At 32.5% G+C, this 15,457-nt stretch overlaps 1 protein-coding gene across 1 annotated transcript in view; it reads left to right on the forward strand.

Moving 5' to 3' along the window:
- Window positions 1–15,457, forward strand: part of LOC126745744 (uncharacterized) — a 306,017-nt gene that overhangs the window by 74,898 nt on the left and 215,662 nt on the right. The window lies entirely within an intron of this gene.

A 15,457-nucleotide genomic window follows, 5' to 3' on the forward strand; every position in this document is an offset into this window, starting at 1 on the left:
ACGAGAAATTTAAAATTGATGCGTTGCTCTTATTTTTTGTCACACATAGTTTTCGGCACAAGAAAAAAACACGTTCGTTTCAAACCGCTACTGCACGAATACTATAATAGTGATGAAAACGTGTTTTGGTACGTGCATAGATAAGATATCTAGATACCCAACGCACTACTCGTTTTTTTCCCCCACTCGTCTAGGGCGCCCTCTAGGCACGCAGTCTCGTTATTTAATAGCCAGACCTCGTATGCGACAGACAGTAGCTTGGAATTCGATGTGTCACAAATATGTTGACCAAGTTGAAAGGGTACAACGTAAGTTTGTAAATATATGTATTTTCGCTTTAATAGTCAAAGAAATTATTTTACTTACGATGATAACTTAAAGTTTTATGGTATAAAGCCCTTAGAGAGTCGTAGAAACAATTTTTATTGATAAAATTATTAATAATTTATTAGACTGCCCTTTCTGTCTGGAAAATTTACATATCAACGTTAATTGACTTTGTATACTTTCTTACTTGTATTTAAATTCATAAGATATTTTGTGCTTTCCTGTTATTGGATTGCTTAGTCTATCTATAGGAGAGCCTTGTACCTAAATAAATAAATATATACTTAATTTAATCCTTTTCAGAGAAGAATAAGAAACTATTAAAACCTTACATCTAATTGCACATATTTTATCCTCAAAACACAGCAAAGCATATATGACAAAAATAATACATTAAACGAGCGAAAAACTGCCACCGCAATAAAACGTTAAAAAGGTATTTATAAAAACGTCCGCATTAAAATTTATCTGCATCCTTAAAATATTGCCACTATTATATACAAAAAGTCTTTTAACCACTATAAATATAATTAAATGTATATACGGGCTTTCATTAATGCAATTAAGAAACATAAAAACTATGACTTTAGTGGAAAACAGATTTAATATGGGAACTTACGTTGCCTCTTAAGGGTTTACAGATTTTTCAGATGACTGACTACCTTTAATATACCATATCCTTCTTATGTTTACGAAGCGTACTAAAAATGCAACAGCCTTAAGCAGATCCAGGATATTAGACGAGAGAAAGTTTTTGAATTGCAAAGTTGCACCTTTATTTGATGCCTGGAGCTTAACTCGTAAAACTATGCTAATAAAATTTGTTTACCCCAGCGAACGGATGACATCAACAGGAAAATTTCGAAAATATGGAAAATCGTTGTAGTAAACTTTTTAAAATTTGTTTGCGTACATCAAGATATCTCTTATATGTCAGTTTTACGTAAAATAGTTTGGCGTAATTGTTGTATTTTATAATATAAAGTTAATTTTAAAAAATTTTCATATTTCTTAAGTTTACATAATTAAATTATCCATTTATTTTACAATAATTTATTTCGGTTTTGAAAAAAGCCTTTCTGAATTTTAAATTTTAATATATTTTTATATATCTTAACTTGATCGCAAATAAGCTGATCCAGCTGTGGATGTCGCAAAGCGGGTTCTTTATTTAAAATCAGTATAACTTAATTCCTAATGATCGAGAAGTATCTTTAGAACTAGATTTTTTTTTAATTATTAGGGAATTACATGTATTTGGAGATTTTGATAAACTCTTAAATGATTGTTAATTATTTTCAAAAATTTAACTTTCTCAAACCTAGCTTACGATTTTTTTTATGATTTTCGAAATAGTACCTACGATAAATTTAATATCTTCATGCTTTCCATTAGTTCATAATGATCGTAACTTGTTAGTTAATTTTTTCTATGAAGGTCTGACTAAAGGAATAATAATAATTAAACTTTATTCAAATTGATGAGGGTCATGGCTTTTAAAACAAAAATTATCTTTGCAAAAGTGTTTATTTTTCAGTAAAAATTTATCCGATTTAAACCTTGTTTTTATCGGAAGCTAGAAAAAACTTGCAAATAAAATTTAAAAAATCAATTAAAAAACTAACTAAGGTAGTATTTTTTTAATGGCACTTAACATTAAATTATTTTTTATGTGACATTTTATTTTAAAAACCTACCCTGGTTCCACTGGCGCCTACAGAGAATTATTAAGTAAAATTAAAAAAAAAATAATTAAGGCACTTACTCTAATAAAAGTATTTTTTAAGTGTCAATAAACACTATATAATTATTTTTTACAAATTGATGTTTAAAAATTATGTAAATAAAATCGTATTTAGTTAAATGTAAAATAATTTGATGTTATCACTTTTACTTGCAAGGTTAACCGATTTCAATCCAGTTACTTCCTTAAAAATAAGGCTTATAACTATGTTGCCGTAATGGAGTTATTTATGGTTAGGAGTTATTTATTGAATATAATAATTCAATATATATAAAGGCTTTAACGTTCCAGTAGACTCTTACAATTTTGAAGCTTTTATAGATATTAATTTATTATCTATTATAAACTATTCATATTTTTTACTTTATTCAATATAGAGTGTTCTGCCTAATAAAGACATAGTGGAGCATTGAGGTTAGTCTCCAAATTCATACTGATGCTTAAGAAAGGATCTAATATAAATTCTTGAGTAATATTGTACTCATAGAACCCATACATTAATTCAAAATTATGGTTTCTAATAACTAATAATAATTTCTGTATCTACTTTACGTTAACCTCCTGTTGCTTGCAACATAATGTAACTTTCAATATTCCATTTCGAACTCCTTTCAAAATTCAGAATTTTCATTCATTTTATTTCAGATTTCAAAATTCCACCGAATGCTCTATGGAATTAGGGGGTTATACAGTGCATCCCAAAAGTTATGTCTAAATTCATTTAAAATTCAAGGGTGTGTTTGAAAAAAAAACGCTCGGACTCGTCGATTTTTATTTCAAGTTGCGCATTTTTGTACGTGAAGTTTGTATACAGATATAATCATTCAAACCTCGCCTATAGGAAATAGTCTATGAGCGTAAGCGAGAGGGGACATATGGAGTCCACATGAGACAGACAGAGGGCACAATACATGCCGTTTCCAATACGCTACAAATTAATACGTTTGGCAACACTGATATTTCTGCCGCACGGCTCTCCGCTCGTTCATCGAAAAACGAGACAATTCTTATCCCCACCACACTGCACCGCCAATATGAGATTGCATTTTAAACGTTATTTTTATTCCTAGCTTCCTGCTTAATCAGCAAAGATTAGATTTAAAACCGCTCGCTATTTTCTTGTTAAAATGTGTTCTCTTGAGGAAAAAAAGCAAATTATTAGGTGGTATTCTGCCGACAGTTCTGTCAATAAAATATCAGGCAGAATTGCATTCACGTTCGTAAATCAGCCCATTCCCGTACGCAGCACAATTTTGGCAATTATCCATAGGTTTGAGACCTTTGGGTGCTTGCAAAATTGCAGGAAATGCTATGCAAATGAGCAACCACCTGTTGTTAGACCGCTAGGCGAAGAAAGAGAGCTTCGAGAGGTTAATGTTTGTGCTGTTGCTGAAATGAACTTTCCTTGCAATAGTACAACCATTACCAAAGAAACAGGTATTGAGCCTTGAAGGGTTAGAAAAATTTTAAAAAGAAATAAGTACAAGTGCTATAAGTTGCAAAAACCCAAGAAATTTTCCCACAGGACCGTGAAAGACGGATGGAATTTTGCCATAAAGTATTGGAAAGGGCAAATCGGGACGAAATGTTTATTAGTAACATTTTGTTTTCAGATAAGTCCTCTTTCTCTATTTCTGGTAAACATAATCCGTCCATTACAGTGGGTTATTCAAGGGAAAATAAGCACATAAGTATACCAACACGTACACAGTATCAATCAATTTAGAACAAGTTTCGTTTCAACAGGATGGTTGTCCCGCTCATAATGCATTAGTGGTACGTCAATTTTTCGAAACGTCTTTCCCTGATCGAACAATCAGTGGAAACGGTACTATTAAATGACCCGCCAGAAGCCCCGATTTAGCCCCCAATGATTTTTTTCTTTCGGGATACCTAAAAGAACAAATTTATAGGCATGAAAATGAACGGGCTACTAATTTAGAAGAGCTTTGTGTTAAAATTAGGTAAGCATTTAATATAAATTTAATATAATTATTAAGTTGTCATGTTTGTTTATTGTCATATGTGTTGAACACGAGAAGGTCGTTTTATGATCGGTTGACGTACTGCACTGCTGAACAAAGTGGCCTTTTTGAACCTGACATAAGATAATTTTAATTTTTATTTAATATTATCAAATTAACTTAATTTTTTGCTTTATTTTGAATTATTTTTTTTATTTCCTGTCCAATATTTAGTTAATTTATGTTTACAATATTATTGCAGTTGGTTTTTAGTTTATTTTTTGCTGTTAGGACAGGCAGCAGCAAAGACTCAAGGGAAACAATTTTTTTTTTAATTTGCCACAGAGCAGTGCATCCCCACTTGAATGCCTTAAGAATACTGAAACCAGAGACAACCAAAGAGACGTGCAACTAGATAGAAATTTTTATCCTATTGTTTCTGCTCTCTTTAATCTGTATATATTGTATTTCGTTGTCTCTCTCTTCCCTTATAAAAGGTGAGCTAAGGTGGCGCCACAATACTAATTCTATCGCAATGCTAAATGTGTTTAATTATCAGAGCAGTCAAGAGAAAACATTCTTCCATCTCCGTCTAAATGTCAAAAATACGGGATAGCTTGTGTCCAATTCTCTAGTATTTCTAAAATTATAATTAAGTACAGCAACAGTGCAATCCTTGCTCAACATGAGCACGTGCATTTCAATATGGCTGAATCGTTATTGTTGCTGATTAATTTTGTTTTGTTTTACATCATTAGTTGAGATTTTGGACGAGTGCTTAAATTTTACGTATTTTATTACCTACCGGACTTGGGTGAACTTGGTTACAGTAGTTAGTAGTTGTAGTTTTTTGTACGATACAGATTTTAGTGTTTTGACTTGTGTTGGGAACAGAAATATGTTCATTAAGGTAATTGTTAAGGCTGTAGTTAAAATAGGTATTCCATGAAGGTTCAAAAGGAAAAATCAGATTTGCAAAAAAAAAATTAAAAAAAATTAAAAAGCTAACATAAATGGTCAAATGAATTTAATTTTTATAATATAACTTTTGTTCGGACTATCTGTGCTGACTATTTGTTGCTATTTTAAATTTAGCTGTAGTCTTTCCGTTTTATTCTTTTAACTAATTTTTATTGATTAAAAAAATACTGCATTATAAATAATTAAACATGTGTATATGTATTTCATACACATACAAATTTAACAGTATATTCATTATTATAGAATAGAACAGACTTATCTATTCTTTACTAATTAGTTAAAAAACAGTTTTACCACTTTACCAAATCAATTTCATTTATTCTGGATACCTGTCTCGCTAACGATATTAGCATCTTCAGCAAAACATGAAACTTTTTTTATTTTATAAGTGTTACACCAAAGGATATATTTTTTGGAATATTATTATAGTACTGTGATAATTAAAATCTTTCTATATTTTAATTGCATTTATGTATATGCATGTTACTGTTACCGTCTTAAATTATAAATTATGAAAATAATTAAGAATATGCATGCACATATTATAGTTATACCATATACTAAAAATATAATACAAAACGTTTCAGAATTATATTTAGTTTATTTAGTTCCCCAATATAAATGTTATTAAATTGCATTGTTTTAATTAAAATCAGCCGTTCTGTCTCAGAACATAATTATTATGTTCTGACTTCTGAGACATAACGGCTGATTTTAATTAAAATAAATCAGTAAATGCCAGTACGCCATCTACGTTCACCTTTCATGAAGAGAGACAAAGATGGAAAATAATCGGATATTTTATTAGCGCACAGTTGCGTGTCTCTTTGGTTGTCTCTGCTGAAACTACTGAAAGGTTTTGGTTTCGAGCTTCGGCGGGGTCCGCTGCTTCGACTAAGTTGTCACAACGTTGCCAGACCTACCGCATTATAATATAATTCCTATAGGCGAAGTTAGAATGATCATATCTGTATAAAGGGTCGCTTAAAAATAAATTACGACCATCAACTTTAAATTAATTATAAAATAATAATTAAACAGATTTATTTTTTTAGCTTAAATTTCAGAAATCTCCTTAATAGAAAAAATTAATTGTCAATAATTAATCAAAAATGTAATCATATTCAATTTACTCAGTCATAAACAAAATTAATTAATTTTTTTATTAAAAAATTACTAAGAAATAAATGTTATAAAAGAATTTGAAATGTATATTATTGGTAGCTACAAACATTTTCAAACGAAGTCCTATAGGTCCAATCTATTTTAAAATTAGATATTACAATATATTTCACTCATTTGTGAGGTTAAGTCACGACTTTGAAAAAAATAAATAAATGTAGTTTATGTAAATTTTTTTACACAAAAATGTTAAAAGAAATAAGGGTTGCCATTTAAAATTTTAGGAGTAGGTGCACTGGGGCTCAAGAGGTTGAAAGTAACACGATAATAAATGTCTGAAAAATTATCCTCCTGGATGTGTAAATTGACGTGTCTGGCCTATATTTTATACTATTATTGGTAAAAACAATATTAAATGCTGTTTGTTTTTAAATCGTCACCCTGTATATTTAAATAAGAGGGGTCAATATTGAGCCCATTAGTAATATAAGAAAATCCAGTAGGTTGTAATTTTTAGGAGTAACTCATTGAAGGATTTTGGAATTAGACTTAAGACTAAAATTCTTGTTACGACTAGATCTTATATGTTTAGCAAATGCAATAGTCACAAGAAACACTGTAGTCTCTAAGTACTATTTTTTAATATGTATCAATTTTAGTCTTGATATTAACCAAAATCGAACCAAAGTTGTATTTATTTGTATAGGAATTTTGTATTTTTAGCTGGTGTTTAATAAAGGTATTTTTAATTTTCTTACTTAGATAAGAATTAATGAATGATAAAGAAATGAATTTATTGTCTTTTTCAATGTCAGGAAAAAATTGTTTCTTTTTCAAATGTAGATAGTTTGATTTGATTAATTAAATTTTTAAGTAGGTTAAAGTCAATTCATTTTGTTTGAAAATTAGGAGGAAATCTAGGAATGTTTTAAAGACGGTGAACGGAACAGTTAAAAGCAGCTATTTTGTGTTGGTGTGGGTGATTAAAATGATTTGAAATTATGTGGTCTGTTTGATTGAGTTTTCGTTAAATGGAAAATTCTAAAGTATTTTGTATTTTACGTATAGTTAAATATAAAAAAATTAAATTAATATTAGTTTATATTTCTAGTCTAAAAAGAGGTTTTAAAGAAGTATTTGCTTTAAATGATTGAAGAGTGACTGAGCTCCCAATATATCATAATTTAAAAAGCAAAAACAATCGTCAACGTATCCAATTCAAAATATTATTTTCCGTTGTTAAACTAATATTATAAAATTTGATTCCAAATGACACATGGAAACAATTCTTTTAAGACTATTTTATTACAAAATTGCTACTTACTCAGCTATAATATTTATTACAGAGACGATAAAATCGCCGCTATAAAAATCAAATTACTGATGAGCTCTCCTATCTAATAAAATCCATTTCACGCCGTCAAACTAATATTTTAAAAAAATCCAATTTCGTCGAAAGAGATTGCAGCACCACTTTATCACTTTAAACCAATTATTAAATACGAGGAGAGAAATAAAACTGTCGGGGAGGTGGCGCCCTCTCGCGTTCGCAGACACTTATATAAATCACTGGTAAAATCGAGACAGTCGAGAGTTATAACATGATATATTTTATCTTGTTGCTTGTGTCCTAAGATTTAACACCTTTTAAAAATTAGCTTGGGATCTTTAGTAAATAATGGGGGACAACTTGATATGAAAGTAATACGCCTTAAGTAGGTCAATATACCAATAGTAACGATCACCATTATACAGTGACCGCCTAAAGTTCCGCATAAATTCAATAAAAATTAGAGACATGATTTTTTATGAAAACGCTCGGCTCCGTCGATTTTTATTTTAAGTTGCGCATTATTTCACATAAATTTTTGTATACAGGGTGGAACAAAAAAAAAGATATAACGTCATCGGTCATTTTTTTAAATGGAATGCTATATTTTTTATTGCATTTATGAAATATAGGCGAAATTCCAAGCGAGTTTCGTATAACACACCTTATCTCAAAACTCAACTGTTTCAAAAATATTTACATTTAACCAACAAAAAAGCAAGTAAGTACGTCATTTACAAATTAAAATAAAATGAAGGAAAAGTATCGTAATGTGTTTTGTGATTTAAAAATAGTTCTTGTAATAAATTTTTTAGCAATTCTTTTTATCTTATCAGAAAAACCTGGAATAAGTGGTAAAATAAGATTTTGTCGTAAAAATTGGTTGATTCAATTTTATACGTGGATTATCAAACTCTTTAAAGCAATTTTTCAAAAATTCTTTGAGATAATTATTTTGTAATAAGATAGTCGGGGTTACTTTGTGATAGGGATTATTTTGTTTAATATTTAACGTGAAATACAATTTTGGCACAAAGTAACACCCTACTCTATTTATATACAAAAAATATATAATATTAAAATTTTAAATAAGGATATTTGATAGATAACAACACATAAATAATTACAAAATAACTTTTATTTTACATGTCTAAATGCTCTTATGCAAAATATTAACAAAATGTTTATTAATGTGTAGGTAACTTTAAACAAAAGAAAACTAAGTAATAAAACTGGTGGTAAATAATATATGATACACCTGTGATTACACAACAAAATCACTTAACTCTGGAATGTCAAATAACGCTCTTCTTCCACGTTGAATTGGGGCATTTATGCCTATAATAATTTCCTCATTTCTATAAAATATCTCGTCTTTCTTTTGAGGCCACTTCCACTGCTTTCCAACACATTCCATCACATTTACTATCGCTCCTATGCTGTGTACGGTCGTAACTTGACCTGGAAAATACTTTCCTTCAAATTTAACAACGACGTACTTTCCCTCTGACTTTTCTGCTTTTTGGGCTACAGTTCTTTCTTCAAGTACCCGTTCATCTTCATCACTGGAAAAATGTTCATCCCATGGACATCATTGTTTTGCGTATTCTCAGCAGAAATGGGAGCAGATGGGATGTTAAAATCACTACTACTTATGCTTTTACCTGGTGGAACATTTAGGCGCTTTCTTCTTTTGATCTGCCTCCCTTTGGTTGCGTCAGTCCTTACATTAGTAAAGTGTTGAATAAAACTATTACCCACAACCTCAGCTATTTCGGTATCTGCTGTTACAATACGAGTGTATAAACGGTCCATGACCTCGTTTCGAGCTAAAGGATAAATGCCTGTCTTTCTAAAACCAGATCTTAGGCTATCAGGTCCTCTTTCTTCTAACTGACTCATCGGCTTTTTTAAAAGGCTTGGAAATTCATCCTTTGGTATGGAAAAGACGCTGCTGCCGTAGTTGCTTGCCTTCCACTCGTTTAAAATTTTGCGCCATTTTTCCTTCATTGGGCGGAAAAAGGCTACGTCAAGTGGTTGGAGTAGATGCGTTGTATTAGGAGGTAAAGGTATAAAGCGAATATTATAAGCTTCACATGTTTGAATGACCTGCTGATTTAAATGCGAGGTAAGATTATCTCCTATAAGGGCCTTTCGCCATTCTTACCGTTTTAATATTGGCAGCATAAGATTTGAAAACCAATCTTCAAAAACTTGATAGTCAAACCATCCCGAAGCCGTTCTATTATATCGCGCGTTTGCGGGTCCATTTTCAATCCATGTATTCTATAATTTTTGAGATTTATAATTAATATAAAGTGAAGCTAATTGACTCTCGGCATTTCCGCATAACATTACAGAAGTCATCATTCTATTCTCGGCAGTCGTACGAGTTAGTTGTGTTAGCTCATAGGCTCCGCTGGAATCGATAGTGTGTTTGTGCTTTATATTCGATTGTTTTTGATCTGATTTGTTTTGACCTTGTATCGGCATGTAGTTGATACTTGAACTTGTACTGCTGTACGTGTGCGTTCTGTATACTACGAGAAAGTAGTTTTCGCCAGTGTTTCCATATCAAAATAGTTCTGTTTATAAAAACATTATTTTTTCAACAATCATTGAACTTTATATTGCTACGTCTGTTTTCGCCGCGCGTGTGTTTCTTACAAAAAACTGTTCCGGATTCCTGTTTACAAATAGTTTCTGTATATTAGAGACGGTTTTATTTTTAATATTATCGACTTTTTAAACCTTTTTCCAAAATTAATCTAAATATGGCCGAGTCTAAGTGCGATGGATGTCAAAGGACCTTTTTGGAAAAAGATAAATCCAAACTTCGTTGCAGTGGCGAGTGTCGCCGTTATTTTTGTATGTCCTGTACGGGACTAGATAAAACCACTACAAAAGTACTCCATCAACAAAAGTACAACAACTTAAGATTCTTCTGCAAGGTCTGTGACTCTCCAACGATGAACTACCTCCACGACAAAGTGTCACAGTTACAGAAATCACAGATCCCTTTGGAAATGGTTAAAGCTTTAGGAACATCTCTAAAGAGGAACAACGACCTTTTTCCGGTCATAAATGAGATATATGAGATCTTGACTCACCATGACTCTAAGTGGAAGACACTGCATGAGAAAATTGATGTCATACATACTGTCCTTAACAGCAAATATAAGAGGAGTCAAGAATCAATTTTCTACTCCGTTCGAGATATGAAACAAGAGATATGCAACATTTCCTCTCTACTTATGGGCAATCATGAAAAGTCTAAAAATTCAGATCCGCGATTTCTCCAAAGAAGACCTCATCAGAGAAATTGGGGAACTACGTAAAAATGTAACTAATATGGCACTGAAAATAGAAAAGTTGGATGTCAAGGAGAAACCCATAGTAAAATACATTTCACCCATACAAAAAAAAAGTACCTCTATTTCTACTCAAACGGAAGACACCGAACCCACTTCAACTCCCAAAGAAAATACTGCCAAAAAAACTCCATCGCAAAACTTCATGGCCAGAGCAGAATGAAACTACTTCGTATCCAATGATCCTGAAAATTTTACAGCAAATAAGCTTACCTACTACATAAAAGAGAGACTTAGGACTACTGAATACATTCGTTGCTCTTACATGCAGAAAAATGGGGTCAGCTCGAGTTTTAAGATTGGGGTGCAATATAATGATCACCTTGCACAACTAAAGAAGATTCGCATGTGGCCTTCAGGCACCGTAATAGATGGTGACAAAGCGAATCCCTTACAGCCTTTACCTTTGGTGCAGCCAATAACATTGACCACAGCCGCCCAGGCTGCTTCTGCTAATGTTTCCAGGCAGGAAAAATTATTAAAGATCGGTTCGGATAAGGAAGCCATAGCTGTATGCAAGTCCCTTACTCAAGATGACGTCAGCATTGCAGTGGTGGATAATGTTAAAAACAAATACGTGCCGCTGCTGAATTTGGACCCGATGACTCCACCTATAGTGCGGCTCTCCCAAAATTCTGATGCTGAAAGTGGTCGCTACCTCTTGTCGAGACTAAGGGATCCCTCCATCCTGAGAACCCTTAGGCTGTACCTGTCATACCTTCACGACGAACCCTCCAATGTGTGCTTTGAAGGGCACACGTCCACTAGTATAAAACTAATGCTAGCATCCGAAGGACTGCCCATCGATCTTGGTTCATTGCGAAACCTGTATATCCGCTTCCATGACGTCTACGGCATTGGCGCCACCAAGGTTGAAGATGACCTTTCAGCCTTTAGGTTCTTTTTTTTTTTATCTGAAAAACTGGTAAGGCTTTAAAAAATTAGGGAAAGTCAATCAAATTATTTTTCTAGTTGCTCTCCATCTAGAAACAAAAATTTTTAAGTAATGTGACGCGACCAGAGGATCTAGCACCCTCTGTAAAGCCGGAAGATAGCGAGCTCAGTGTTTTTCTTTTAAATATTCAGTCCTTAAGACGCAAAAACCAACGATTTTTTCCTTCTATTAGAAGAAGTTAAATTTCCTGAAATTATGACCATTACCGAACATTGGTTAAACATAGATCAACCTATTTGTATTCAAAATTATACTACAATTTCTAGGTTCAATAGAAGTCTTTTTTCTCATGGCGGCACCTTAATTATGTCTACCAACAGCGACTTTGTAGCGGTCACTAAGTTCGATATCTTATTATCTGAAAAAGAATTTGAATTTTCCATCGTTCATAACGCTTTACTTGATCTTTACATTATTTGTATTTATCGATCACCGGACGCTAATGTGCTGATTTTCTACCAAAAACTACTGAGCTTGCTGGAATCCCTACCTATAAAAAGTAAATTGATTTTATGTGGTGACTTTAACATTGACTTCACCAGTGTGTGTGCTGCTCAAGAGTCTCTGCAGTCAATTTTTGATTTATTGAGTTTAGAAATGCACATCAACTCTCCAACCAGAATAACTAAAAATAGTTCTAGCACAATCGACTATTATTTGTGTCATCATTTATTCCATCATTCGTTGATTGTACTGTCTTAAATACAGGGTTTTCTGATCATGAAGCTGTGATTTGTAGATTTTCTTTGGAATCTAAAAACAAAAATACTTCACGTCGATTAGGCCGTGTTTTTGGTGACAAGAATTTATTAAATTTCAAGAATCAGTGCCTTGAGTGCAATTGGAATTTTCTTTCCGATGATGAGTTTTCTAGATTTACAAGCACTTTATCAACTATTTCAGATAAGTGTTTTCCTTTGAGGCCTATAAAAATTAAACATCATAAGTTTTGGTCTACTTGTGGCTTACGTATATCAGCAAAAAACATGCGCTCATTATCGCATCTTAAAAAATTCTCCGTCAGCGACGTTTTCCACAATTACGTCAGGCGATACAGAAGAGTTTATCATAAGACAATAAAAGCTGCAAAGGATGCCTATTATAACAAAAGGCTTACTGATTCTGGTAATGTGTCTAAAGAAACATGGTCTATTGTTAATGAATTGAGAAATAAATCTTCCTCGCCTAGCACTATTACTACTTCACCGGAAGACCTTAACAATTACTTTGTAAATGTGGCTAAGAACCCAATGACGACCATATCACCTTCTCACGATCCACTTTCGTATCTTTTTAATGGTAATCTGCACAGTTTCTTTTTCAGCCCTGTATCATTCACCGACCTTCGAAGTACAATTAACGAAATAAAAAATAAATCATCGTCTGGTACAGATGGCCTAACTCTCAAAATGTTTGCGAACCTGCTAGATTGCACCTTAAGTCACTTGGTGAACCTAATTAACATGTGATTTCAGAGGGGAATCTTTCCAAGCTGCCTTAAGACTGCAATTATTATTCCACTGCATAAAGGAGGGGTTAAAGAGCAAGCCTCAAATTATTGCCCAATAGCACTTCTCCCAACTTTATCTAAGATTGTTGAAAGACTGGTTAAAGAAAGGGTTTTGTCATTTTTTGCTTAAATATAGAATTCTAACACCGAATCAATTTAGATTTTTGAGAAATAAATGCACCAGGGATGCTATGTTTTCGCTCCTAAATAGTGTTTATTCTAGCCTAAACAATCAACATTCTACAGCTACAGTTTTCTGCGATTTCTCAAAGGCATTTGATTGTGTTAATCATAATATTTTAATTAACAAACTGCAACACTATGGGTTTAGAGAATCTTCTCTCAAATGGTTTAAGTAATATCTTAGTTTCAAAAGTCGACTCGTGAAGGTTGATACGACAACATCTTCATGCCAACCAAGTGAATGTGGTGTGCCGCATGGTTCAGTTTTGGGCCCTATTCTGTTTCTCCTATTTATTAATGACATGGCCAATCTGGATATCAGCGGCAAAATTTGTCTGTTCGCCGACGATACCAGCTTTACTTGAAGCACTCCAGCTATCACGTCTCTGCATTTTACTTACAATTAAGTCCTGGTGCGATTCCAATCTTCTATGCCTTAATATCTCTAAAACCAAGGTTGTATCATATAAAAGTACCATTCAACCTTTTACTCTACAAAATACCAGTTTGGATATTGTTGAATCTGTCAAGTTCTTGGGACTAATTTTAAACAGCTCTTTAAAATGGGAATCTCATATCGACACCTTATCCACAAAGTTAGGCTCAGCATGTTTTTCCATAAGATCTATTTCCAAAAAATTAAGCTTTTTAACATCTAAATCAGTTTATTTTGCTCTTTTTGAGTCACTTCTTCGTTACGCCATTCCATTCTGGGGTTCATGCTGTGCCACTCAATTTGAACGCGTATTCAAGTTGCAAAAGAGAGCGATAAGCTATTTACTGGGACTTGACAGTACAGCTCACTGCCAAGAATACTTTAAAAAACATAGAATATTAACTCTTCCTTTACGGTTTATATTTGAATCTGTTTGCTTAATCCGAAAGCATGTGTCAGAATTTCCAAAGAGGCCTTCTTATAATTATCCACTTAGAAAAGCAGAGCATGATATTTATCTGCCAACCCCACGGTCGGAATTACTATACTCTATAGAGCAAAAAATTCACAATCATCTTCCTTTTATGATTAAATCTATGATAACGTTTTCTTGTTTTCGCCATGCCTTGAAAGCTTTATTATTGGAAAAGGCTTTATACACAGTAGAAGACTTTTTTAATATTTCCTTTTAAATACCACACATACACTGGCCCTATTTACTTTATAGTCTCCATCCCTAGAATTAGTTATACCTATATTGTGATAATAGTCGTAATTTAACTTCAACTTATTTTGTATACTTCTTTTACCTAATTTACATTTTTGTATTGTTTTATATTCTTTTTAATATCAACTTCTGACTATATAAACATTTAGTTGTATAAGTAATTTGACCATATACAATAGGTTACCTATTTTGTATAAAATCTAAATGTCTTGTGTTTTTGTGTTTTTGTCGTATGTGTTTATATGTTTATTTATATTAGCTTTGTCTACAAAATTTATAATTTTTTGACAATAAAGCGATTGTATTATATTGTACAGGCTTTGGAAGAGTTTCTGATTCGCTCAGGGTTCTTTGTTCTCCTTTTGGTTATTATTTTTGTCTGGCCTGGGTCGTCAACAAAATTTGTTTTGTCATAATTCCATATATTTTCTGCAGGAATTCCTTCTAACTCAGCCTTCAAATTATCAAAGAAATTTTTTACAGTTTCTTCATCAGTGGTAGCCCTAGCATGTGTAATAAGATTCTCTGTGAAATCTGCGGTTGTCGCTTCAAAAAGGACTTGACCCAATCAGGTCCTGGCATATTGTTTTTAAAAGGCTTAACTTTTTTGCCTTGACGTTCTGTATACGATTTAACTATACATCTTAGATCAAATGTGCTTACGGGAAAACCAAAAGTTGACACAGTGATAATATGGGCGGCAGAGGCATCTTCTTCTTGGTCGGTAAATACTTTTTGTTGTCCAGGCCTGTTTTTAATTGTCAGCCATAAAGTATTTCGATGTATACCATATTTTTCCGCAGCACC

Source organism: Anthonomus grandis, chromosome 16, assembly GCF_022605725.1.
Source record: "Anthonomus grandis grandis chromosome 16, icAntGran1.3, whole genome shotgun sequence".
Classification (NCBI taxonomy): Eukaryota; Metazoa; Arthropoda; class Insecta; order Coleoptera; family Curculionidae; genus Anthonomus; species Anthonomus grandis.